This window comes from Strix uralensis, unplaced genomic scaffold (genome assembly GCF_047716275.1).
Source record: "Strix uralensis isolate ZFMK-TIS-50842 unplaced genomic scaffold, bStrUra1 scaffold_133, whole genome shotgun sequence".
Lineage (NCBI taxonomy): Eukaryota > Metazoa > Chordata > Aves > Strigiformes > Strigidae > Strix > Strix uralensis.
The window spans coordinates 118,692-128,882 of NW_027436772.1; the positions used below are offsets into that span (position 1 = coordinate 118,692).

Below are 10,191 nucleotides of genomic sequence, written 5' to 3' on the forward strand. Positions count from 1 at the left end.
ATGAATTAATGATACAGAGGAAGGGCAGAAACAAAGGGAACTGGGGGGCAAAGGGGAAGATAAGCAACAGACTTGCCTAAAAAGAGGCTAGAAATCCCAAACTTGTGGTCTGTGTTCTCTTCCCATCAGAGGCAGGCATGGGCATTAGCTGTGGTTTCAACAGATCAGACCTGCATTGTGATATTCCCTTACAAACTGCAGCCAAGGAGGAGGGGCAGGGCAGGGAGAAAAAAAGAAAGAGAACAGAGACAGGGGGTTACAGCCAACAATACAATATATCCATCCCAAGCAAAGATGGCATGGATCTTCTATCATCCCCATGTCAATGTTCTCAATAATATTCATCAAACAATTTATTAAGAATTCTGAGGTGAAAAGTTTGTTCATAGGAATGTTCCTGTGATGAGGCTTTAATAAATCACAGTTCCTGTATGGAAAGAAATACATACCACATTAGACTTCCCTTGTCAAAGTTCACTGCTGAGATTCTTGGTGGCCACAGCTGCTTTAGACACCCAGTAGCTACTACAGCATTCACCTAAAACTGAAACCAAAACATCAGATAAGAAAAATTGGCATGTGTAACACATACTCAAGCAGCACTGTGGCATAATTTGCAGCGTATAGCTACATTTGTTATACCTGAAATCAAGCCTCATGTTTATTTGTAACAGCAATAGCCATCTGATTAAAAAAATAATAAAACTATAGCATCTATTTCTGAATCATTTGTCTTGGATAATTAATTTGCCAAGAGCATGAGTCACCCAGTTAGAAATGAGTTAGAAAATTACTCATTTCTAACTTTATACTAATATTATCCTTAAAATAAAAGGATTCCTCCCTTACCCCTAAATTGTTGCATGTTTTGTTTCTTTTCACAATGCCAAAATCTGCTTTATACAGAATTTTTGGATTGTTGGAATAATTATCTTAGGTTTATAACGCCATTCACCCAGAAAGATCTTACGGTGCTTTGTAAATGTCTGTGTATTCTTCAGTGCACCCCCATACATGATGCAGTACATGACAGTACTTGGCAACACTATACAAAAGCACCTGACTGGAACTGCAGTCAGATCCTATAATCTGTTGAAACAGCAAAGGGAAACTCAGATGCACAAAACTGAATTACTAACAACAGAATTTTGCTGTTTACAGCTCAGTTTTTGCAAAATGGGGTTTATTCTGACTACAGAGGGTCAGATCAGCCAGTGCTTGGTAACACTCATCATTTCAGTGGAAACCTTTCAATTTCTTCAGATTTCAGCTGTGAGCAAACTTTCAGTAAGGAAGCCTGGCCTGCTTCAAAACTCTTCTCATCCTTGGCTGCAGCATGTTGTGACAACATCAGGGCAGCATTAAATGGAGAACTTTATGCTGAACAACATTTGGAAATACTCTCTCTAACTCTGCAAGTCTGGATATGCCCAAAGGCTGCAATCCAGCCAGCCTCCTGCATATTTGACTCCTTGCTGAAGAATTGCCAAAGATGCAACTTCAGAAGCAATTTAGCCAATCTAAGACTGCCTAATAGATGAGAAGCAGCCCTGCTCTTTTGTCCCACCAGCATTTCTGCCTGCTCTTCTGCTGTCCCAGCACCTGTTTGGCCACATGGATCTACTTGCTGATTTGGCTGAAAATAATGGTATAAAAACATGTTTAAAAAACTAGCTGCTCATTAATCAACCCTTTGAGAAGCAACAGAGACTTCATGAGTTTTCATCATCTTTCATCTGCTGGTGCACTTTCAGGGAAGAAGACTGTGCTTCTCTTCAAGGACTGCAAAGAACACTGTAGTCCCATCGCATGGCACAAATACAGGCTCTTCTTTTCAGGAGTATGACTTCATTCTATGCAGGGCAGATGTCTAGTGTGTATTAAGCTCCCTGCCTTCTGTTTTTCCTACAGGATGGGCAATGGCCAGCCTGAAATACTACTAAAACATAAGCTTACAAAAGAAAAAAAAAGGAAGATGAGCTCAGACCAAAACAGGAAATGCCCTGGGCCATTTGTTATTGTCAAAGAGCCATTATTTTCAAGTCCTTTAAAGATGTGACTGGTTAAGAAATTTGTTTTCTAAATGTTAATTCCTTGCCCTTTTATCATGCTTTAGGATAACTGTGTTACCCAATATTAGACATTAAATTTAACATCTAAACTAAGCGGCTAGAAAGCAAGGTTCCTCCAGGGGGCAATTCAGGTTATGGTTATATTGCTTAGCTGTACCATGTAGCATAACTGGAAAGAACAAGAGTTTAACTTAGGCCTGAAACTATTCTGAGCATTTCTCACCACTGGCTCTACAGGAAGCCCAAGTTAAAACATCTGAAGGTCAGTGGCATGACTATCCCACTCCAGTCACATCTTCACTTAAGTTCAAGGAGAAGCCCTGAGTGCCCAAAACCATGATGACATTCCGAGGAATGGTACATAACATCAGAGAATGGCACTAGTTTCTGAGGTCAAGACAGACAGTTGACACTTGCCAAGGATAAAAGAAGCTCTGTCTTGGGTGTCAGAGCCAGAAAGATGAGTAATACTACACTGAAATACTGTAATGGCTGCACTGTAACATATCCTGCTCCTTGGATTTAGCCCATGTTACATGAGCAGTAAGCTTCTTACTCTTGAACCACATCTTTTTGAGGCACCTTATATTTTTGAGACACAGAAGTGTCCAGTCTTCTGGCTTCTACACAGAACTATATATATATATATATATGTACACACACACCCCCCTTTAGTGGAGATCTTTCAGTTTCTTCAGCTATCAGATAAATATCTGATATTTATTTAGATATATCTTGGTATCTTGGCCAGTTTCCCCATTTCAGAATGGCATGACTCTAGATATGTATTGACTTCATGTTCCAATTTATTTATCTTGTTAAGCTTCTAGTAAGAGGACAGCAACAGTTGAGAATGTAACGAGCAACAGAATGCCTTTGGTAAAGTTTTCTGGGCTGTTCTGAGGGCTCTGGGACCATTAGACAGCTATTTACAGCCTCTGTTTTATATAACACTACAAAAGAAGAAACAGTATTCTCAAAAAAGTAATCCTAAGGATTAAAGCTTGAATTTCTTACACCATGAAGAATTTCCATAAGCAGCCCGGAACTGAAATAAAACTTCTGAAACCTCAGTTGAAATAAAATTCAAACATATGTTTCATTTCAGGAAAGTCAATCCTGAGATTTTTACCTTTAAATAATGGTTACCCATGTTGGTATTTACACAGCTCTGTGGATGATTGAAAAAGAATCAACAACACATGGAGAGAAATAGTTTTACTAGTAAGATTTGGAATTCATGCCCAGCCCTTAACCTGGAGGTTTCAAGCTAACATACTGTCTGCAAAAAAAAATAATTAACATCATGTATGGCAAAAAGTGCAAAACAGGCCTAGTCCCAGACTTAGAGATAAAAAGACATTATGCAAATATTTGCAGAACATAGGCATAGGTTTAGAAATTAAAAAAAAAAAAAAGAAAAAGAAAAAGAAAAAAGGGGACATTTTAGGGAACCAAACAATATTTGGATACACAGTTCAAACACCCTTCATGAAATATAAGCAGCACATATAAAAAACATTTTCTGAAGTAGCCAGTGTTCCTGTACTGTATCTGTCCTTCTGCATTAACCATACCACTCTATTTTTATGTCCAAAGGATGTAACCTTGAAACCCATAGGAAAACTAAGATGGCTGTGTGAAAACAGCGGCAAAGCTCATACTGACTTCTCTAAGTACAGGATTCGATTTATTATTCCAGCTGTATAGCTATTTCTAACAGTATGTCCTGAGACATCAGTAGAATGTCGGCTAGGAGAGAAGAATATTACACACCTAGTTGATACCAACCGTCACTCTTTCTGCTTGTGCTTTCTATGGCAAGGTTTTCAGTTATGTGATTACCAGTAACTCAAAAATGCCTGGTTTACATGATTCAGCATGATCACAACCCAAAGTGAGACAGTGTACCGGCTCTGGCTGGGATGGAGTTAATTTTCTGGGGCACATCACAAATGCCCCAGAAACTATATTTAGCAACCAGTTCTACGGAAAAGCCATCTATGCAGACTTTTCTTAAAAATAAGACAGCACGCAATTTAAGAGCAGTCATCTTTTCTTGTATAAATACACTTTCACAAAAAAACCTTTGACCGTATATTTTTTAAACAATAGTTTTACTATTCACAACATGTATCTTAAATACCTGATAGCTAAGCTATTTGCTACATGACTATGAATCAGTCAGACAAAACAGACTGAATGTTTTGACATTTGACAACAAATTGCATCAGACATTGACACTGACAAACAAAATGAATCAAACAGACAAAACATTTACAGGACAAATACTTGTGTCACAATGTGAAAACAGTTCTTACCATTTTCTCCAACGGAGGCCACTTTTGCTGTTACATTGACTACTGTGATACTGTGTTGTTTGGCCTGATCAGCCAACTCCTGTCTAAATGCTTCAGCCCCTTTCAGCAATAAAGAAGTAAAATACTTAGCCATCACTGGTGGTCTTACAGCATCTGTGCCAGAGTTACAGAAAGACCCTAGAAAACGCAGAAGAAAAATAAAAGTTGGGTTTTTTTCCCCTCCAGTTAGTAAAGCTTCAGTTTCCTTTGGTAGTAAAACATATAAATATATATATACGCACATACATACACAAAATATTTCTCAATTATTATTCATCTTGAGAGTCTATTAAATTTTACTCCAGATTGGCAGTTTAAATGAGTAGGGTATGTCACAGAAACATTTAAGAAACATACTTTATCATCATTTATGCTGTGATGATGTTAAAAAGCTCCTGTGAGGTTAAGAATGCACTGTATTAGGCAAACATGAGTACAACTGCACTAATGGAAGGCCCTAATGATCCTGCCTTGAAAAGCTTCCTAATCATAGTAACAAAAGATTTAAATGGATGGATGGATGGATGGATGGATGGATGGATGGATGGATGGATGTATGTATGTAAAAAATATACAGCACACTAATACTGAAAAAAACTGCATTACTAATTCCTCAAAATATCCAAGCCATTCACTTATTTTAGTTGCTAGAGCCAGTATAGAACACTATTACTGTGAGGCACTTGGTTACACACGCTTCTTTAAGAGCTGTTCGAATTAAAGTGACCTGAGAACCTAAGTACACTCATACACTTGGTAAGCGTAATGATCCAAGACACACAATTATGTTTTCAGGTACATTTTTAAGCCTGTTGATGAGAGATAGAAGTTTCTGATTTCAAAATGCTAGATCTGACCTTCAAAACAGTAATCATTTATATTACCGTATTGCAGAGAATAATCGATTTTGAAACTATTTGGTTTAATTACAAGATTAAAAGGTTGGTTAAAGCTGAAATGATCTCTTTAGCTCATCAGAGAATTATGCAATAAATCAAAGGGTAGAATGAATAACCAGGGTGGAGGGAGAAACAGCAATAGCTTTTTTGTCTCAGTTGCACTCTTTCCAAGGACTAAGTCTTGAGTTATTCAAATTGAACAACATACATCTTAGTAAATATAGTTCTTCTATACAATACAAAACAATACAGCTCCTGCTCAAGGAGTAATACTATGTTTGCCATGTACATGCTTTCAAATGAAGCTATGAAGATTTGAAAATTATATGCTGAGCACATGTAGCACATTTTTATAACACAAAACCCTGTCATGGGACCAGGTGGCCTCAATGCATCTATGAAAAGCACACATGCAGCAGTACCTAAACATGCCTTAACACAACCATGCCTCCAGCTGTGAGCTCCCTGTCTCTTCTCTTCTCAGTGAATGACTTTAAACGACCACAGGGCAACAGGCAACCCCAACACCTTACTTGCCACAGCAGCCAGCCCTGGCGCTGGGAAGCCGCCAGAGGCCAAGTGTCAAGGCCCGAGTCCAGCACCAGGTGCTATGGCTTGCCTCCAGCAGCCCATCAGCGATCCCCTCCTTCCTCCCCAGGCCCCCAGCTGGCTATTTCACACTGCCATGTGCTGCTCAAGCCCCCTCTTTGCCGGTGGGTCTGGGATTCATTTTCCAGACTGTATTTTATGCTTCCAGAGCACCTCAAGGGAGCGGCCTCATGACCATCCGCCAACTCCTTCCTCCCACCCTGCCCGAACTCCCGCAATTACTCAGTTAACCAAATTACCCACGAAACAGCCGCAGCATTTGGAGGCCGGCGGCTGGCAGAAAGCCCCTGCCCCTGGGGAAAGGGCCCCGACTACAGATACCGCCGGGGACGGCTGCGGCTCCGGCCCCACACCGCCGTGGGGCTCCAGCCAGCCGCCCCCCACCCTGCAGGGCTGGACCCCGCCTGCTCCCGGCCGGGGACGCCCAGCCCCGCTCGGATCTCCTGGGCCTCGACGCCGTCACCTGCCCCCGGGGTGACGCCTCCCGAGCTGGGGAGCGCCCGCGGCAGCCCCCAGGCCGGGCGCCTTCTGCCGGGGCTGGGTGCGAGGGCCCGGCGGGGTCGGGGCGGCGGCGGGTGGTCTGTGGCCTCGCTTCGCGCCGAGGCGGCTTCCGCCAGCGCTGCCGGGCCAGTGGGGCCGGTGGGGCCTTGACGGTGGGGCCGAGGTGCTACGGCTGGACGTTACGGCGGGCCTCGCGCTCCGGGCCCCGTCACCTTGTCTCCCGTCGTTAATTTGACGTAAGTTCAGGTCCCTTTGAAGGAAGAGACGCTGTGCTGGCCGACTGACACCGGACCGCAACGTGAATATCGTCTGCTTGCCAGTGACTGCCTCTGCGCCCCTCGGTTCAAGGGAAGGCTTGAACGTATGCACGCTGATGCACAACAATTACACGGACAAACTCAAGTCATTTTTCTCTTAAGTTTGTGCCTTTAAAGCTAATCTTGAGCAGGAAACAAGCAAATAGTTGAAGAATTGAAAGTCAGCTGTGGAAAAAATATATTGGATGAACTGGGAAATGTGACACTGAAGAAGCAGCTTATTGCTTAAAAGACATAAAGGAAAATATACCTATATCAGTAAAGAAGAATGCACAAATCAACAGCCTGCAAAGTCATGAGTTCACAAAATCAGCTGTATATGACTTAGAAATAATGTCACCTGAAGGCAATTGATGGCACTGGGCCAACGAGGGTACCACTATATAGGTTCAAATTAAAGGCAGTGTGAAATGCACCCACAGGACTGTGCAAATCACAAGATCAATGACACGCACTGCCCTGAAAGACAGGTGAAAAGGGGCTGATATGGCAGACTACCAAGAAGGTAACGCAGCACACCATTTTCCTCCAAGGCACCTCTGTGACAAGGAACGGGAGCTTTCCTGCCAGTCAGCTCCAAACAAGCCCTGCAGAAGAAGGACTCTCCTCCAACCAGGATGGGAAGGCAGCGCTGTCAGGGCACAGGGAAGCGCAGCAGAACCAGGAGTGCTGAGGGGAAACTGAAGTGCTTTGTCAGTTCCCCGGGGAAGATGAGTTGAGTACAAAGACGCTGAAGCCAGTTCTGGTTTGGCTGCTGCTCAGATGTGCTGAAGGATGCTGGGCCAAGTCCCAGAAGTGTTGACTGTGTCTCTAATTTCTTCTGACAGCAGTGTAAAAGCTACCCGAGATACGCTGTCTCAGAGGGCATCATCTCATCACTCTGATGAGGAGACTATCCACAACTTTTCAATCCTGTCCCAAATATAAGGAGCATAAGTTTCTAAGGGTAATGATGAGAGCTGTAACAAGTAATTCATAAAAAAAATCTTTTCCCCTTGCAGAGTGGCAACCTTGCTCCACAAGTTATAGAGGACTTAAAAAGAAACATAATCAAATTTCAGGAGCTAATGAGTTAACACTTTTGGCAGCAGATATTTTTGTTGCAACTGGCTGTCCTTGCATAAACTACTTTAAGGAGAATATATTGGTGAAAAGCCATATAGGTTATTTACATAGATAGAGTTTCATCATCTCCCACTCCAAAACAGGCTGGGTTGGTTATGCTGATGTAATGTTTTCTTTATCATGGTTTGTGTGAGGCTAGGAGCACATGTTAGATTGTGTTTTGCTCTTTTAGTATGTTGATGGTAGTCCTTTGAGATACTAGTTTAAATTACGCAGCATGTGCAGTATTTTAAAATCAGTTTCAGAAATCTAATATTCAAACAAAACCAAAATACTGCTTGTACTATGAGCTTTGTTATGCCCCAAGTTCTGCAGAAAACAGCACCCAACATTTTTAGGAATATACCTTGAAAAATATTCCGAGAAGATCTTCAGTTTTCCTTTTCAACAAGTAGAAGAGAACAACTTTCAGGTTTGCTCGCAGGAGCTAATTTTCCCCTTTATTTGAGAACCATTCTCAGTCCCTTCCTGGTATGAAAAAGGTGGTTTGGCATTAGGTTAGTTCAGTAGTTTGAATTCACTGTTCTGTTCAGGATAGAAACTAAAATACTTTTAAAAAAGTTAGCCTAAGTCTTAAAGAATGTCTACAAGAGCTTTTCGGTTTTGTTTGGCAAGCAATTTCAAATCCAAAATCGCATCACTTTCTGCTGTTAAAACACACCGACTCTTGCAACATGGTCTGCATCTGAACTGAAATCAAGCACACATCTTTTACTGATACGACACAACCTCTGTTTAACGAAAGATGGGATATAATCTTAAAGACAACCTCATCAAAGCAGCTGATACAGGATCTGTGTAGAATTATTCTTTTACAGAATTGCTTGCACTAGCTGGCATTTTCTTCAAATGAAAGACAAACGTTTGGTTTTGGTAGTTATTGACTACTTTCAAGTTACTTTTCCTTTTATTTCAATTTAAAACAGGCAGACATTCTTTATTAAAGTTCAAAGAATTCCTGTCTGAGTCTAAAGAGAAACTTATGGTGATTTTTGTTACCTAAATCCGTACATTTCCATACTCTGGGTGCCTGCAACACAGAAGCCTCAGAGAACACCCCTCGCAGCGCAGCGCGCCCCCACTGCGAAGCCCAGCCGCCGCCTCAGAGGAAACCTCCCCCCCGCACCGCCAGCCGGGCTGCCCGGCCCGGCCCGGCCCGGCCCCGCCGCGTGCCCCCCCCAGACTACATTTCCCGCCGAGCCTTTCGCCGCGGCAACGTCCGCCCTCCCTCGCCGGCGGTCGCGTGACGGCGCCGAGCTCTGCCATTGGTCAGATTTGAAAAGAATCGCGGCCGTGCCTTAGTTTTGTTGGTGAGTCGCAACGGTTGCTAGGGCCGCTCGGCAGAGCCGAGCGGCTCTCGCCTGGCGGAGGTCGGTGGCTGGGCTCGCTCAGCCTGCCGTGCGCTCTCCGGTAAGGGGTTGTGGGGCTGTCGGGCTGCCGGCCGCTCGCTAGAGGAGGGAAGGAGGCCGCGGTTTCGACCTCGGGGTCGCGGAGCTGGGAAGCGGTGCTGGGGGGTCTTCCCCTCGCTTCTCCCCTGGCACTACGGTGGGTGAAAACTTGTGGAGCGGGGGATGTGTGTGTGAAAACTTTTAGGTACTGCTGAGGGGCGTGCAAGTCACGGGTAGCGTCCAGGGCTATGACCAGGCCATGCGACAGTGTCCCGTAAGAACGGGACAACACTGCGAAGCCTTGCAGTGAGAGATTGGTAATTGCGGAGGAAAACTTTTCTTTTAAATTTTTTAAAGTGTAAGTACGGATGCGTTATGTTTCTTTATAAGCTGCCAGCTGTGAGGTTTGGAGCCTTTTCAACCCTTGTGCTGTCTGACAGTGCTACAGGTTGTGTGTGTACCGTGACCAGGTTTTGCTTTGTGTGCCATTCTGGATACCCTTCTCTTAAGGTGTCTGCAGCTCTAAACTCTGTTGTCACGATAAGCAGAATTACAATAACGTATCCCAGTATACAAGTACATTTTAGAGGCTACAGCCGGGCAGTATACCTGTTTACCCCAGAACATCTAAGGTAATTACAGTGCTGTATGACACAATGTGCAGACAGATGGACAGTTTGCATCTTGTGTTTTACATGCTATTAGTGGTTCAACCTGACTTATCTGAATGCTGGGCTCATATGAATGCTTTGAATTCCAGCTTTACATACATAGCTTAATGTTTGTATTTTGCCCCTTAGGTAAAAAAGCACAGAGTGAGAGCATAATCTCGACAAATCACACTTTAAAATAAGCTTATATTTAAAACAACTAAACTGTCAGTTACCTAACAACTATGTTTCCTGTCAAGGTCTGGTAAG

At 43.1% G+C, this 10,191-nt stretch overlaps 1 long non-coding RNA gene across 1 annotated transcript; it reads right to left on the reverse strand.

The window, feature by feature from the left end:
• Positions 1-104: 104 nt before the first annotated feature.
• Positions 105-8,342, reverse strand: LOC141938553 (uncharacterized). Its single transcript, XR_012627326.1, has 4 exons — positions 8,230-8,342; positions 4,394-4,570; positions 450-544; positions 105-195 (listed from the first exon to the last, which is right to left on the reverse strand). It is a non-coding gene; the product is annotated as an uncharacterized LOC141938553 (long non-coding RNA).
• Between the last annotated feature and the right edge of the window lie 1,849 nt (positions 8,343-10,191).